General features: G+C 42.4%; 1 protein-coding gene across 1 annotated transcript in view; it reads left to right on the forward strand.

Moving 5' to 3' along the window:
• The window catches only part of LOC122806073 (calcium and integrin-binding family member 2-like), a 721,503-nt gene that overhangs the window by 560,566 nt on the left and 147,927 nt on the right, over positions 1–13,010 (forward strand). The window lies entirely within an intron of this gene.

Consider the following 13,010-nt stretch of genomic DNA (forward strand, 5'->3'; position numbering starts at 1 on the left):
GCATCTTTTTTTTTTCAGTCTTACTGATTTTATGTAGGAAGGAGGAAATTGAGACAAAACAGGAACAGTTGAGAGGAATGATAAATGGGAAAAGGACCTCTCAGCATCCCAACTTTGTTGCTTTTTTGGCTAAACATGAAGAGGAAATGTCCATTAACTTATTGCTGCTGGTTTCCACAGTTCTCATGGAGATGCCACTGCTGTCCACAGCTCTTCCTGTGCTTGTAACCCATCTCCTTACATTGGATGATGGAGAGAGTAGGCGGAAGAGGGTGTCTATTCATCTATGTCTCCTCCACCTTGCCATCACAGCAGGTTGCAGCCTCTTTTGCTCCTGAATTTCTGTTCTGAGTAGTACTGCTGCCTCCCAGGGCACTGTTTTCGTAAACTTGGATGAAGCTGGTTTCAAAGATAGTTTGACAAGCTCGCTCATACAGGTGATGATGAGCTACCTGCCAGCCTGCGGCAGTGCTGCAAATCATGGGCGGGCTGTAACTGTAAACTTTATTTTTTTAAATCTCCTGGTCTGACAAATCTCATGTCATCACGCACTCCCCTGCAAGTTGATGACGTTGCAGGATATGCTGGCGATGACGTGATGATGTCAGCCATGCTTTACAATTGTAAATAAAATTAAGAAAGAAATTGGGAATTGAAGGGGCCACTTGGAAATTATTTTTCCCTCAACACCGGTAAATTCTGAGGAATTTGGCACAGTTGAGATGTATGTTGCTGTGTTGTGCTTTTGAGATTACAGACATAACTAAAAAGTGCATTGTGATCGTCTTGTTTGGGTAACTATTTTAGCTTTAGACTTGGATTTGGTGGATTTTTTTAAGCTCCTGAGTTGTTTGTGTATTTCGGTGATAATGGCTTTAACATTCTGGGAATTACTCATTACTTTTGGTCAAAATGTTTTGCCCTTTATAATAAATCTTGTTGATATTATGGTTCCACTGTGTGAGTTTGTTTCTGGGGTTTGCCCTGTACTTGTTTCTACAGGGTACGGCTGAATTTGTGCAGCTGTTTACATACAGGTATAGTGTGGTGGTGTACAATTTTGTGTATTCAGTGGTGTTAACTGGGTTGCTGGGGATTTGAAGCTTGGTAATGTATCACTTCGGAGTAGGTAGTTTGTCTTAAAGAATTTTCTAAAGGTACCTTGGGTGAAAAGGATCTCTGGTTTCAGTTTCATTTTGAAGGAGACTGCTTTATGGTCAGACCTAACAAGGGATGAAAATATGCATGGGATTGTGCAGAATTCTTCCATATTAGTAAGGACAAGATCTAAGATGTTGTTCCCCTTGGTGGGTACTAATTGTTCCAGGGCATTTGTAGTGATGAAGTCCAGGAATCTTGATGCTTGTGCACTAGTGATGGTGTAGGTTTTCCAGTCTATATTTGGAAATTTTAGATCACTTAGGAAAGTGGTATCAAGTTTAATACTGAGTGATTATAGTTCCTGTAGACAGACATTGTGGCTTTCTTTTGTCATAGAGGGAGTTTTATAGCTTTTCCCCTCCTGTACAGTAACTGGTCTAAATGTGTGGAAGGCTTTATACCCCTGCACAGCAGGAGTGTTCTGCACTATTTTAAAATGTTTATCCATCACTACAAGGATGTTAGTGCCCTCCAGGGTGAGAAGGGTTTGTAGAGAGTGGAGTTTCTTGTTTAGGTTCTTAGCATTGATAAATATTACCTTCATATATCTTTTGCTTATTTCTTTGTGGTGGTAAGTTTATCAGGTTGGCATTGCCTAAAAAAAGCAGTATGGAGGTGGATAATGTCTTTGCCAATGACAGAAGTCCTAGAAAAATACAGTCATATCCTTCCAGGCTGAAAAATATCGGACCGTCTTTGAATGACATCAAAAATTAAGCCAATTACTGAACTCCGTTATTTTTTGCTCATATCACAGCATCGTCTTTGGAGAAGGTAGAATGTTGCTCAGTTCAGGGCTCATGCCTGCCTTGGACACACACTCTAAGAGGTCAGTCATATCTGTCTGCATATAATCCAGGGAGATACACATTCTCATTGACACTGGCATGAACTAAGACAGAGTCATACTGATACCTTTTGTTCAAGGACATGTGTGATCTGACAGATCCTGGTACCAGACAAGCCAACTAACCATTACTCTTTCCTTGCTCAGCCTGGTAAGAGGCACATCTTACAATGGAGTCATTTATAACAAAGTGTGTTTAGTTAAGTTGACACCTGCCTTACATTCTCAACATCTGTGACTTTGGGATTCCTCGTGCTATGTGGGGAAGCTGGCTTAGTTTGCTGAAAGTGTTTTGTGCCCGTGTTGTGTTTTGGAGGTCTTTGAGGTTTAGGCAAGTTAATCAATAGAATCTCAGCATATGATGGATTATGTGTATTGTGACAGCCTTGGAGAGGTGTGACATCTGGTGTACTGCTGACAATTTTGGTGTCAAGAGTTTGCTGTGTATTAAGAGTTTTGCCTCAAGGATATTATATGTGCATATCTCTCTCAGTATGTTATGCTGTTTGAATAATAGATGATCATGAGACAATTCCTACACTGTTCCAAGATACCCATCTCAATCAAGCTGGCTAGGGAAGTTGTGTGGAAGTGCTGGTCCATGGCACTGACAGCAATGACTCCGAGGGCAGGCTATCAATAACTACTTGGAGATCGGTTTTAGAATAATATTTGGTGGGTGGACTTGGTACTGAGTATTTAAATTACAGTACAAAACAACTAGCTTAGAAACTTTCTCCTGCCCACTGCAAGAACCAGTCAACTAATTATTGTATTTAAAAAATAAATAAATAACTCAATCATTTGATACTAAAATCAGTGCAAGCAGTATCAGTACTCTCTTTATCGAGTGTCTTTTAGCCTGTGACTAGTTTGTAAAATGATACATACATGTTTATTTTCAAGAGCCATTAAACAGGGCGAGGGAGGGAATTATGTTGTCAAATTATCATAAGGGGTGACAACAATAGACACACTGGGTTTAAGAACACAACTACAATAGAGTGGGTGGAAGGAAAAATTAATTAGACACTTGGCTCTGAGATGACTGGCCTAGAACTGCTTTAATACAAAGGCAGGTCCTAAACTAGTCTGACATAGACTCAGTACATAAGAATGAAACTTGGGTTTAATAAAAGTTAGACCACTTAAACAGTAAAAATACAGTGCAGCTCTGGGCGATTGTATTCGGACACACCAGAATGCCCAACAGCAAGTGCTGTCCCAGGTGTGATATGGGCCAAATTTATACTGTCAGATGTATTTTTCTGTTGTTCTTAAGAAAATGAGATGTAAAAACAGATGGCATATCATCCACAGGGGGGCTTTCACCCCCCCCCCCCCAAAAAGGACTGCAACACACTTAAAACTATGTATAGCAGCGGGGCTTTGCTGGATGTGTATAGCTTTCACTGACATTAAGTTTGAAATACCCGATGTTAGAGTTTCAGGTTTTTTTTTTTTTGGTTTTTTTTAACATTTTAACCTTCAGCTTTTTAGAGTTAAAATTAAGAAACTTTCAAAACATTTACCTGACAACTCCAGGTTGTTAAACTAGCTGGCTCCACCCACACCTGCATGAAGTACAGTGGTGTGTCCGAAACAGTCACTCAGCTGTGTAGTGGAATTCCCAATATTTATTGTATTCATTTATTTTATTTGACATTTGTTTATTGAGAAAGTCTGACTAGGTATGAGCCCATTTTCAAAGGAGGCCCAGGGAGAAAATCTCGACAGACAATTACAAATTACATAATTAGAAAGATTAAAGTGATTACAAGAAAAAATATAGTACTTCATACAATCCACGCAAGATACTTCACAGTTACAAAACTTACCACAGTGAATAGAACACTCATTTATACATACATTTCTCAACACTGTGTTACAGTAAATGCACTAGAAGGTCAAGTAGGACAGGGGTGATAGAGGAAAGGAGACAAATTACAAAAAAGTGAGTAGGGTGATAGGTAGACAGATTTAAAGGGGATTGAGTAGGGTATGTATAGAGTAGGGTAGAGTAGGGTATGTATAGGGAAGTAGAAAGAGGAGAATAAGGGAAAGGAAAAGGCCTAGTAATGAGGAAGACGGAGAAAGAAGAGGGAATTAGTTAAGTTAGCCTAAAGTTCTGTTGCTAGAGAGCAGGATAGAGGCAGGTATGTAAGTTAGAGTGATGATGAAGAGTTAGAATGAATTGGGTTGAGTTGGAGAAGAGTATGTAAGAAACAAATTTAAGATATGATAGTGGAGGGGGTTGAGAGGGGGAGGTGAAGTATTAGAAAAAATTTAAATACTTTCATAGTGATGGATTTTGGGTGGAGTGTAATAGACAAGAGGAAATATGATTTAGCCAGGGGCAATGCATGGGCAAGGCCAGATGCTGAACAGGTGATTGTTATGTAGGTTTTTGAAATAAGCAGGATTAACTGTAGTTGTGATGGGTTGTGGAATTGACTTCCAGATTCTGGCAATATAGAATGAGTAAAGAGAGTCCCCAGCACTATTGTTGGATTTGGTTATTTGTAGTAATGATTTGTTAGAGGAACATAGGACGTGATTATTGGTATAAGGTCTTAAGTGGCCTGGAACTGCCTTAAGGCAAGGACAAGTCCTGAACTACCCTGTCATATACTCAGTGCAAAAGAATAAAACTAGAGTTAATAACAATAGTAAAACCACTTAAATAGCAAAAATACAGTGCAGCAAATGGATCTGTTACAATGCTATTTATTAATCCGATCATAGTTCTAGGATCATAGGAAGTTACTAGGTTATAGGCCCTGCGTCCCTTACAAGCTTAGCCAAGAATTTAGCCCATGTTCTGACAAGTCAGCAGCCAATGCCCCTGTCCAGCAGGGACACAGGTGGAATCCCAGGGTGTATTTTCTGTTCCTCATCCAGTTATGCAGGTTGCACTTAAAAATGGTTAATGAGGCACTCGCTCTGCTTGACATGGAGAAGGAGCCTATTCCACACAAAAGGGAGTCTCTGGGACACATCTGTCCTGCCAACAAGTCCTATTCATGTCACAGACCAGGTTGAGGTCATGCATGTGGATTACTCGAGTGGAGCTTGACTTGCAGATGTGCAGCAGTCCCATCAGGGCGGGGTCTGAGATTGCTTTGTATGCCAGACAGAGATCATCTCTGAGGAGTCTGTAGGCTTTTAGCCTAACTGTGCAGGGTAGATGTTTCAGACCCTGGATTCACTTCTGTGGTATCTCCAATTGCTGCATGTGCTTTGTGAGGTACATGCCAAAAGGGACGTTGAACTCAAAAATGCGTCTTATAAGGGAAGAATTCAGGGATGTTATGACCTTCTTGTCCCTGGATGAGATACCCTTCCTAATAAGGTGGGCCACGTAGAAAGCTTTCCATACAGTGGAGGCAATATGGTGGTCAAAGGTTTGCTATCAACCTTGGGTGTCCAAGTCCCTCATGACTGATTTTGTGCTTAGGATCTTATGATAATTTGTGGGGATGTCACTCTCCCCAAAGGGGATGAGGATGCATTTTTTGGCATTCAGTTTGAGGCCATGTTTCTGGCACCAGTCATTTGATTGTGTGAGACCCTCTTGGAGGATGTGCACATCACTAGGGAAATTGTTGACAGCAGCCAGCTTGCAGTCATCTGTATACTTGTTCAGCCATAGCCCACCGGTTTTGGCCTGCACCTCAGAAAAGTATAGTCCAAACAACAGAGGCCCCAAGACTGATCCCTGGGGTACACCACTCATTACGGGTCTACTGCTTGAAATGGCTACCCCTATTTTGACTAGGTGGGTTCTATCAGTGAGCCAGTTTGCTACCCATTTGGTAACATATGGATTTATGCCTAGTTGAGAGAATTTATCTATTATACCTGAATGGGGAATAGTATCAAAGGCTTTGGCCAGGTCAAGGTAGGTGGTGTGCACCATCTTCTCCACGTCCATGGCTTTGGTTCTTCTTCTTCTTTCAGCTTTTCCCAGTTAGGGGTCGCCACAGCGGATCACCTGCTTTGGTTAATAGTTATAATTATTATAATCATTAATAATGTAAACATTTTTCCCTAGCCAATTAGCTTGACTACTCTTAAAAGACTGTGTAGTATCTAACTTTCTCATCCTAACATAGTGTGTTTCATACAAACCCATTTTACAGTGAAAAGTTCTTCTTTAAATAAGGTAAAAGACTTTGGAACAAAAATCAGGCAATCAGGACTTCTGGTATCAATTGAATGAATTTTAATCTCAGTACCCAAATTTGCTGCAAACCTATTACTATGCACACACCTGTAAATAAGTATTCAATCACCTGTTAATAGTCTGTCATTTATTGCGTGTGTGTGTGTGTGTGTGTGTGTGTGTGTGTGTGTGTGTGTGTCTGTGTGTGTGTGTGTGTGTATATATATATATATATATATATGTGTGTGCAAAGAAATTAACAAGCCTATTAGTGTAGTCCAAAATTTTAACATTATTAATTTGTTTTGTAAAAAAACATTTTTACTTTTTGTAATCTTTTAATCTGAGCACAACTGTAAGAGAAAACAGCTGTACAGTACTCTGTGATCGAACTACTGACTTGTAAAGTGGCAGTAAACCCAGTCCATTCCTACTTGTAATGGTTCTTAAAGTATCTTTCTTAACCATAAAGTATTTATAGGCTCGTACGGGGTTATTAGGCTATTGGCCCACGAGCCATTTTAAGTCTAGCCAAGTTTACTCCAAATTGAAAATGTATCAGTATCCCAAGCGATTTTATGGATGTTCATCGTGTTACACTACTGCAGTCATTACACTTGGGTTATCCTGCCGTCAGGCGGTTCCCCAGTCTGCCTGAGTTCCAAAGTCTTGGTCCAGCGTCGGTTGCTGTCGCTTCCTCCTTGACATCAGTGCGACAGGGGTATATAAGTTGCAGCCAACGCCATTTTCTTCAGCCTTTCTTACCGCGCTTTGCCCGAAGCAAAAGCAGTTCGCAAGTGCCGGTCGGCCGTCTCCTGAAATTTTCATTCCGAATCCAGAACCGAAGTCTTCTACAAAGCTAAGTACCCCGTTGGGGAAACTTTTTCTTGCCTCAGACCGATGTCAGTAAAAGTTAATAACTGTATTTCTTGTGGGAAGCAAATATCTCATAAGGATTTCCATTCCTATTGTATCCCATGCCTAGGCCCAGACCACAATGTCACTGGTTGTCGGTTTTGTGCTAGGTTTAACAAGCGCACTATTAAACGTCTGTTTGATTTTGCCCAACATTATTTTTGTAGAAAATTCAATTATACCATGCCGTCGGAACTTCCGACGACCAGAAAACACAAAGACAAGGATAGACATCCGAGGCCCAAAACTGACGACAAAGCCTCTTGTAGGCCAATCGCTAGTTCTCCAGTTTTCAGCATGGTGCCTTCGCAGCCCATGACGACCACTTCTGTAGAACCACAGGTCACCTCTGTCTCCCAAGTGGAGATGGCTGGGCCTTCAGACACACAAGTTATTCAGCCTACCGAGACTAATCTTTCAGAGGGATCCGAAGTAGCTGAGCAACCCACAGCTTCAGAGGGTGTCTTCAGACCTACTCAGTTAAGCATTAAACCCTCAGCTAAGTCTAAGCCTCCTTTAAAATCAAATAAATAAATACAGCATTCTCCAGAACAGGTCTCCGTGCCTAAGAAACAAATGCTCAAAATGGCCGAAGACCTAATCACTCTGATCAGGGGGTCCCAACCCCCTCTTGATAAAAGGCCTAGACAGGATGCAGACTATGACTCATCTGACCAGGTTTCCATCTCTTCTGATTCATCCTCAGACCTAGGATACCCTTTACCCCCTTATGAGGATTCTGATGCTGAGGAATCAATTCCATCAGCCTCACCGCCTGAGGACTACTCCTTTGGGGAAACCCTACATACCATGAGGGAGCATTTCCACTGGGAAGGCCAGGATTACTCAGAATCCAAGAAAAGGCTCAGCGACTTCCGTTTATTACCTCAACACAGACCCCTTGCTATTCTGCCAGTGTTAGATATTGTGGGTGATGTGTATACTGAATCCAGCTTAAATCCTGATGCCTTACCTCCAGCCCCTGTTAAACCTGACAGATACTAGAGTCCCTGACTCACATAAATTTCTGTATAAAAGCCCTGTAGCTGACCCTGAAACTATTTCTCAGGGACCCAAAGGAGTTAAGGCTTCTTCAGCCAAGAATCCAGTTCCCTCTGACAGAGATTCCAGAGCATTAGACAGATGGGGAAAGAAAGTATATACGTCTGCAACTTTAGCAATGAGAGCCTTAAATTGCCAGGTTTCACATGCTAAAATATCAGCAATTTTTACTGTCTCGGTTAAAACAAAAAATGCTTCCAGAATCAGATCCTCCTAATTTTAAAGAAATGCAGGATTCATTGCATGCAGCTGAACAAGTGGGAAAGCATTCTTTGCAATGTGGTTTTGAGGCCTAGAGGCCTCCTGCAGAGCAGCAGTTACAGGCTCTGTCATTAGAAGACATGCTTGGTTAAAACAACATACGTTACCAGATCATGTTAAAGCAAAATTATTGGCTGCACCTTTGCAGCAGGATGTGTTATTTGGAGTTAAGGCAGAAGAGGTATTAAAGAAAATGGAGGATAAGGCAAAATCTATGCAAACGGTGAATGATTTCTTACAGGTTCAGCCTCCTAGATTTAGCAGAAACTGGCCAACTAAGAATTGGTCCTTTCCAATTACAGACAGACCTCAAAGGGGAAGATACAGACGTCCAAGAGGTAGAGGTCAAACACAAGGTCCTTACAGGCCTCGACAATGGGTTGCATCAGGCCAGAAAGAAGGGGAAGACAGGCCCCAACCATATAAAAAGCAGCTCCAATGACTTCCCCCTACAGCTGCCAAACAAATCTTTCTTGGCAGCCCCCTTGGGAGGAAAACTGGCACTCTTCTACCACAACTGGCAAATGATCACCAAAGACAAATGGGTTCTCAACACTGTATTTCAAGGTTACAGGTTCCACTTTCACCCTCTGCCAAGGTTAAAAGGAATGCCAAATCTGCCACCAAATCAATGGGCAGAGGCTCAAAAGCAAATTACAGCACTCATGGATATGAGAGCTATTCAAAAGGTACCATCACAGGAGCAAGGACAAGGATTTTACTCAAGACTCTTTCTGGTACCCAGAAAGGACAAAGCCTGGAGGCCCATTCTGGATCTTTCATCTCTAAACACTTAACCTGGATCTTCCGAAATTCAAAATGTTGACACTACAGCAGCTTCTTCCCATGCTGGGCAAGAAAGCTTGGCTTGTGACTTTGGACCTCAAGGAGGCATACCTGCATGTCCCTATCAGACAAAACTGCAGAAGATACCTCAGATTCATAGCTGGTTCAATGCACTACCAATTCTCTGCACTGCCCTTTGGCTTATCTACTGCGCCCACGGTCTTCACAAAGTGCCTGGCACCAGTAATTGCATTTTGCAGACAGAAAGGAATTCAGATTTATCCGTACCTGGACGACTGCCTGATTCAAGCAGAGAGCAAGGACATTATTCTAAAGCATCTGTAAAAAAGTTATTAAGTTGCCTGGGGTACACAGTAAACGAAAAGCAATCAAAACTAGTGCCCTCACAAGAGATTATATTCCTGGGTGCCAGCTTGAACACAACGGCCCAGATGGCTTATCTGACGCCAGACAAGCAAGGACAACTGACTCAATACTTTCAATTGATGGCAACAAAGACCCAACTCCCTGCAAGAAAAATTCTGCAGGCCTTGGGTTACATGGCATCCTGCATACTACTAATTCCATATGCCAGACTGCATATGAGGAGACTACAATGGTACCTAAAGAATGTATGGTATCAACGCTGTCAAAGTTTGGAAACAGTTATACCACTAATCTCTTGCCTTCAACAGGAGTTTCAGTGGTGTGCTCAAGCTTGTCATCTCAACAAGGGACAGCCTTTTACACAACCCACAGCCAGGCAAACACTAACAACAGATGCATCGGATTACGCCTGGTGAGCACATATGGCTGGCAAATGTATTCAGGGCACGTGGCCGGCAGAACAAAAGCATCTTCACATCAATCAAAAAGAGATGCTAGCTGTACAAAATGCCCTTATCGCTTTCAAGGACCTGCTGCATCCAGGACAACTACTGCTAAAGACAGACAACACCACAGTTATGTGGTACATAAACAAGCAAGGGGGCACTCACTCCTACTCCTTATGCAGACAAGCCATGACACAGCTATAAACCTTCAAGTTCATCTGCAAGCACAATTCCTGCCAGGAGAGAAAAACACACTGGCAGACGACTTAAGCAGAAACATCATGGATCCCCACGAATGGGAATTGAATCCACAAGTATTCAGAATGATAACACAGAAATGGTGGAGCCCGGACATAGATCTGTTTGCATCCCCAATAAACTGCCAGCTACAAAAATTCTGCACAAGGAGTTACCATCCACAAGCATGGAAAGTGGATGCCCTCTCATTCAGCTGGGAGAACTTACAAGTATACACTTTCCCACCACTACCTCTCCTGCCAAAGGTACTCATAAAAGCCAGGCAAGAAGAGCCAGAGATGATCCTGATTGCACCTGACTGGCCATGCCAGAACTGGTACCCAGTCTTAAGGAGCTTAGCACAAGAACCACCCTGGATTTTGCCTCAAATCCCACATCTGCTGACTCAGCACAACAATAAAATACTACACAGCCAGCTAAAGACCTTAAACCTAGGTGCATGGAAGATTCTTTAGTCAAGCAAGCAATGCATCTCTCCAAAGCTGTTATGGATGTCATTCTGGAGGCTAGAAGGCCTAGTACCAGGAAAGCCTATTCGGATAAGTGGAAGAGATTCTGTGCCTGGAACCAAGCTCACAGCCTTGACCCTCTTGTCCCAAACATTCCTCAGATACTATAATACTTAACTGAGATGCTGGACAAAGGCCTCTCCTTCTCATCCATCAAGATCCACGCCTCTGCCATCTCTGCTCATTACAACACGGATCCACCAATTTTCTCTAATCTTCTGTTAAAACAGTACCTCAGAGGGGCTAAAAACATAGCACTGCCCCGTAGAGCACCTACTCCAACTTGGGACCTCAACTTTGTTTTGAAAAAACTAACTTTACCTCCTTTTGAGCCAGTCAACACAGCAGAATTAAAATGTATCTCTTGGAAAACTGCTCTGCTCCTGGCAATAACATCAGCACGAAGAGAACTACAGACACTAATGGCAGTGGAGCCTTTCCTCATTTTCCACCAGGACAGGGTGTCTTTAAGAACTAACCCTACGTTTATGCCAAAGGTGGTATCCAATGTGGCTCTAAACCAAACTATTCACCTGCCAACTTTTTATCCTAAACCACAGAATAAAGGGGAGAGACTACTGCACTCTTTGGACATTCACAGGCAGTTGCGCTTCTACTTGGACAAAACCAAAGCTTTCAGAAAATCTGAGCAGTTATTGGTACCATATGCTGCAGGAGCACAGGGAAAAGCCATTTCAAAACAGACCATTTCAAAATGGATAGGACATTGTATACGTTTCTGCTGCACATACCATGGAAAACCTGTACCTAGCAGCATTAGATCTCACTCCACCAGGGCAACAGCCACTTCAACTGCCTACCTCAGGGGAGTACCTACCAAGGATATCTTTGAAGCAGCAACTTGAAGTTCTGTACATACCTTCAAGAGCATTACCACCTGCCTCTATACTCTAAATCCAGAGCTGGCTTCGCCACTGCAGTGCTGCAGGGCCTTATAGCCACCCCTAATGCCTTATAGAACCAGCCACCCTACCTCAGCTTTGGGATTCTACCCAAGTGTAATGACTGCAGCAGTGTAACACGATGAACATAGTACAGTTTTGTACCTACCATAAATGTAGATGTCCGAGTGTATACACTGCTGCAGTCCAGGTTACCCTCCCTCCTTCCCCTCTTACTGGCTGGTACATACCTATGTCTTCTACCCTTACTACCTATAGGGAGTATTTGCTAGTAGCTGTAAGTTGTTTTTTGGTTTCTTATGTATGTTTTATTAGCAATTGGAATTGCCTACCTATTTAGAGGCACCTGACATCTGGGGCAAGAAAAACTGAAGAAAATGGCGTTAGTTGCATCTTATATACCCGTGTTGCACTGACGTCAGGGAGGAGACGACAGCAACCGATGCCGGACCAAGACTTTGGAACTCAGGCCGACTGGGGAACCGCCTGACGGCAGGATAACCCAAGTGTAATGACTGCAGCAGTGTATACACTCGAACATCTACATTTGTGGTAGGTACAAAACTGTACTTTGTGATATACGCTTGTACACATCAAGCATACACAGGCTACTCCTGTCTGTTAGGGACCTAGGTGCCAAATCAGGGGAAAATTTGCAGTTTCCCATCATGTTGGGCCATGTTATATTTGAATAGGTTAAGCTTCACATGAATGGGAAACCTTTTCCACAGAAGGGGTAATTTTTAAAACACATAGTTGTCCCTCCAACATTTATGATTGTCTCAGACTACGTTTTGGTCCTTAGAATGGGTATTTTTAATGTGGTTTGTTTTGTAGATGTGAACAAAGTCATCAGTGTGGGATCAGAGGATGCCTTTTGGACTTACAAGTCCACGTAGCAGTCTCTAGAAGACTGAATGCAGGGATAGGGCTTTGAGACTGCCCATATAGGATTTATTGTTTACTCCTTGTATTCTGTTTGTGAGTAAACTATGTGGTCTGTCAAGCTGTAGCAAGTGTTTGATTAGGTACACGTCGAAGGGTGCATTGTACTTGAAAATTGATCTGATGAGAGCCAAGTACAGTGGAATAATGACCTCTGCTTGCCTGGATGTTATGCTCTTACTTATTGTGGAATGTAGAATGATTTTCTCACCACAGCAGACACTTGGTAGTCAAAGGTCAAGTTACTGTCAACATGCTTTCCCAGATCCCTGCTCACTGATTCTACTATTAGGAGGGGTGTATTATTAATGTGGTGCAGCCGCAGCGTTGTCGCCTCACAGCAAG

This window comes from Protopterus annectens, chromosome 7.part0, assembly GCF_019279795.1.
Source record: "Protopterus annectens isolate FY-2018-M chromosome 7.part0, PAN1.0, whole genome shotgun sequence".
Lineage (NCBI taxonomy): Eukaryota > Metazoa > Chordata > Ceratodontiformes > Protopteridae > Protopterus > Protopterus annectens.